The sequence below is a fragment of the Nannospalax galili genome, unplaced genomic scaffold (assembly GCF_000622305.1).
Source record: "Nannospalax galili isolate Female #2095 unplaced genomic scaffold, S.galili_v1.0 scaffold188, whole genome shotgun sequence".
Lineage (NCBI taxonomy): Eukaryota > Metazoa > Chordata > Mammalia > Rodentia > Spalacidae > Nannospalax > Nannospalax galili.
This window is the reverse complement of record NW_008360325.1, coordinates 6,668,901-6,673,737: the sequence shown is the minus strand read 5'-3', so window position 1 is coordinate 6,673,737 and position 4,837 is coordinate 6,668,901.

Here is a 4,837-nt window from a genome sequence, read left to right as displayed (position 1 = left end):
ACAGGAACTGGGAACTCCTTTTATTTCAGTAATTAGTGAGTTTTCCATTATTCGACTCTTCCAATCAGGCTGGACTTCTTTGCAACGCCTCCAGGAAGGGACAGGTGTTTCCTGCAATGTGTCTCTGGTTGTCTCAGATTCACTTATGACCTCCTGATCTGACACAGACAGGAGAATGTGTGAAATTGCTCACAAAGCTGGAGAATGCTTGGTGGGTGATGCCTTCAGAATACAGACTAGATTTCAACCCTGGGTGCATACGTAGTGGAAACATTCTCCCAACTAGTACCTACAATCATTCTGACAATTGATTAAGCATGTTTTACATAATCCCTAGGTCTAGTAACGCTGCCTGTAGCACTGTCACCAGTGTAGTGAGATTTGCCTGAGTTTATTGGGAACTGTGCGTTGAAATTGGAGGGAACTGTCCTCGACATTAGCTTCGCCTTTCGCTAAGAGAGTGATCCCAAGCTGACGCTTAACCTCTCAAAGTTTTACCTTCACCAGCTACGAATTTGGGAAAATAAAAGAAGCTGACTCCCTGGCTGTGATGAGGGTTAAATGAGATAGTGGATGTCAATGTTCTGCCCAGGACTGGAGACTTGGGGAGGAATAAACCAACATGTAGGCACATAAGTGACCACACAAGCATCTTTTATGTATGAGTCTAAGAACTATGTAAGAAATAACAAGGAAAAAGAGTTTTGCGCAAATGAACTTGAGGAGCCCATTGTAAGGATTGTGTTTCCCCTTCAGGCATTCAACTCTCCATTAGCAGAGACCCAGGGTCTTACTGTTTCTTGCTACAGTTAACCATAAGCCATCAATTATAAACATTAAAACAGACCTACCTGCACCCTGAAGGGCATCTATGAAGACTAGATTACAGAACCACCTCTGGGTCAACCTTTTTTTTACCTCTAATGCAAAACTCAATTTTTATTTGGATTTTAAATGTCTCCAATTATCCAATCGATAGTGCACGCATATTCAAACATTGGTTTTCACTCCATCTGCAAGCACACTTACCAGGCTGACTTTATACCTACATACTTACACCAGTAAAATTTAAATTGGAGCATAAATTGCCAATATCAGAATGAAATCAGACTTTGGTGTTTCTGTCCCCTCGACAGCTCTTGGGTCCTAGAGTTAAAACAGTTCAGGCTTTTCCCTCTTCAGCATCTCAACATGGACTCTTCATGAAAAACAAATTTCATTTATAAATAAACAATGTTTTCTGCTTGTAGATCAGCCTGGAGGAATCCGTTGAAAAGAACATTTTATAATATACATCCTTGAAGGAGGCATGCCTCTTGAAGGACTTCTTGGGTAAACCTCAGCATTTACACGTGTTCAGGGTTCTCCACTTGGGATCAGACAACCTCTCAAAGGATTTGTTCCTGGAGACTGATTCTCTCTCTCAGCACCACTGATTTCCTGTGGCTCTTCCTCTAGAGAGGTGAGTTTGTGAAATTTCTGCATCCACATTGGCATGTCAAGGTGTTGTCATTACACAGGTCTTGATTAGGCAAACATATAGTTAAGATTTCATGGACATAGCTTCCCTGTCATGTCTAGAAGAAACTATCTAGCAGCAGGCCTCCTGGTCCTCTGTCTCTTGGAGTCTTTCTGCTCTCTCCTGTGCTAGTGCCTGAGCCACAGGAGTGGAAGTTGCATTGCAGATGTATCCATTGAGGCTAGGTACCCCGTGGTCACTTATTCTTTGCATTTTGAGCAGTTGTGAATCTCTGTAATACTCATCTGCTGCAGAAAAGAAGCTTCTTTGGACAACTCATACCAGACCGTTTTCTTTTTTTCTAAATTTTTATTTTTCATTTCTTTTTTTTCAGGTTATATAAAAACATATATACACACACACAATGAAGTTTAAGGGGTAAAAAAAGGAATAAGAAATCAAAGACCAACACCAAGAGGCACGTCTCTCACAATTTTGTGTGGGGCTGTCGGGAGGTCGCAGGATCTGTATTTGAGTGTGGACTTGATGGTGGAGCCGTAAATGTGGGGTACCCACTTTTCTGGAAATAAACCCCTCCCCTATGCTCTGTTAAAAACAATCCCAATTTCTTAACAACAACAACAAAAAATACATCAAAGACCAAAGGATTTGCCAACATGGGGTCAACTAAGGCAGTTTTCAAACACATCATGGAATGTGTGAGTCTAGGTGCTCCTGCGGCCCCGCTTAGTTACTTTTCCTGCTGCTGTGATAAACACCCCGCTAAGGACACCTGAAGGAACAAAGTAGTTATCTTGGCTTGTAGTTCTAGAGAGTTAGGATCCTTCTTGGGGCCCTGAGAGCAAACAGTAAGGGCTTGACACCAGAACCTGGAAACTGACTGGTTGTAGTGCATTTGCACTCAGGAAATAGAGAGCAGACAGGAAGTGGAGAAGGCCTATAAAATGCAAGGCCTGCCCCCAGTGGCACTTCTCCACCTCCTAAAGATTCCACAGCCTTCCATAGCAGCCCAGCAGCTGGGAGCCAGGTGTTCAAACCAGGAGCCTGGGGGGCGGGGAGTGACATTTCACACGCAAATCACAGCAGTCTGTGATACATCAGAACTGTCAACTTGATAGGATTTGGATTGAGAGATGCCTAGATTAGTAAAGAGTAACTTTGCATATGAATGTGATGGGGCTTTCAGAGGGGAGTAATTAGGGTGGAAAGACCCATCCTGAATGTAAGCAGCACTACCTCATAGGCTGGAACCCAGATGGAGTAAAAGGCGGTGAATGAGAAAGCCAGCTAGCACAGGCCTCTGTCTGCTTTCTGGTCACCATGTTGTGAGCTGCTGTGCTCCATCTCTCCTCTACCATCATGAACTGAACCATCTGAAACTGTGAGCCAAGTGAGTCCAAACAAGCCCTTCCTCCCTGAAGTGGCTCTCATAGTAATGAGAAATTAATAGAAGGTCTTACAAGATCTGTAGATCTGAACTGAAATTGCTCTTGTCAGAGTCTAAGTCCAACGAACACATTATTGTACCCAGTTTTCATTGACTCTGGAGGTGCTGGCCGCTGTTAGACATCTTGCTGAGCTGCCTTTTCCCTCCTCGTCCATGACTCTCCCCCACTGGCTCTCATCTTTTCTGACTGCTCTGCACCATCTTTGGAGCCTGCTTTCTCTGCTTACCCCTTTGCACATGTACAGTTCCTGAAAACACAGTCAGCCTCATTTTTCCTCTCCCCACATGTGACCTTGACATTCAGTGCTATGTGAATGCTGATCCCTGCTTTGCCCTGAGCTCTCCCCAGAGCTCCTGACTCCAAGGACCTGCTGGCTTTCCTGTGTTTTCCAGCATCCACACAGCAACTAACAACTGTCTATAACTCCAGCTCCAGGGGATCCGTTGCCCTCTTCTGACCTCTGTGGGCATTGCACGACACGGTGCACCTACCTACAAGCCGGCATACATAAAATAAAAATAATAAAGAATATATTTATTTTACACCACGGTGATGGAAGGTGTGGCCACATTTCTAACTCTTAGCTTAGTTCTTGGCCCTGGGGGAGAACCCTCCCTAAATTAGCTTCCATTGCTATTATTACGATTAACAAAATTTGAGAAGACCTTTTGAGGTCACAGTAAAACTGAAGCACAGAGTGATTAAAGCCACTGCTAATAGAGCTGGTGGTTCTGTTTTTACTTACGAAGACTCCAAATAGGACAGAGAAGACACTGAGCCATCATGGGTGGTTTAATCCATGGAGCGAGATGCAGGGTGGACAATCCACAGAGCATACACCCTTCTCATTGGATCCCCTGGAACTGGAGTTAAGCACAGTTGTCAGCTGCCATGTGGGCACTGCACACACCTTCATGAGTTTGATTCAGATCAAGGCAAAGCAACCCTGGTGAAATTCTATCATGTGTGTTTGCAGAGAGGAAGTAGGAAACAGGGTATGGACACAGAGCCTTTAGACATCTGTGTAGTTAGTACCCCCCGCCCCCATGGCAAATCTCTTCTGGGCTGTACCATCTCAGAGGATTCCTTTCTAGAGAGGTATGGCAGGGACCTGAACAGGGGCAGCACAGTTACCTGCCATGGGGCAGGGAAAGGTGGATGAAGAATGAACACAGAGCTGAACAGAGCAGAGCCAGCTCCTAGTCTTTGAGATACACTGATATGAAGGCAGCACACTAATGTGTGCTCCAGCCAGCACAGTTACCTGCCATGGGGCAGGGAAAGGTGGATGAAGAATGAACACACAGCTGAATAGAGCAGAGCCAGCTCCTAGTCTTTGAGATATGCTGATATGAAGGCAGCACACTAATGTGTGCTCCAGTCGCCTGACTAGGGTGGAGCAGATCCAGGATCTGGAGGCCAAATCAGAGGAGCCACACAGAGAGGTCACAAGAGCTCCAGAGGCTGGCTCCATCTGGAGCACACCTTCTAGTCAGGAGACCTCTGCTCAGCTCTGAAGATGGTCATATGGAATCTCAGGACACTGGGGAAGGCTGAGACTCATGGGCCATTTCCATGCACAAGGAACTCAAGTCTAATCAGACACAGTTGCATGGAAATTCACAGGACAACATCTCTTGGAATAGATGCAAGTGGCTCCAGGATAGGTTCCCAGCCACCCAGCCATAGGCAACACAGACTGTCTGCAGTGGAAGGTTCTGTTTCGACAGCAGTTTTAAGGCATTCCATAAACTTTAAAAATGAACTTGTAAAGTTTTAAAATATCACAACTACAAGGAAAAAGTCATTGTTAATAAGACCTTGCAAGAAAAACAGCAGAACCAAAATGTAAAATAACAAATAGAAACTGCAATTATGTAGGCCAGAGACTATGTCTTTTTTGTAACTT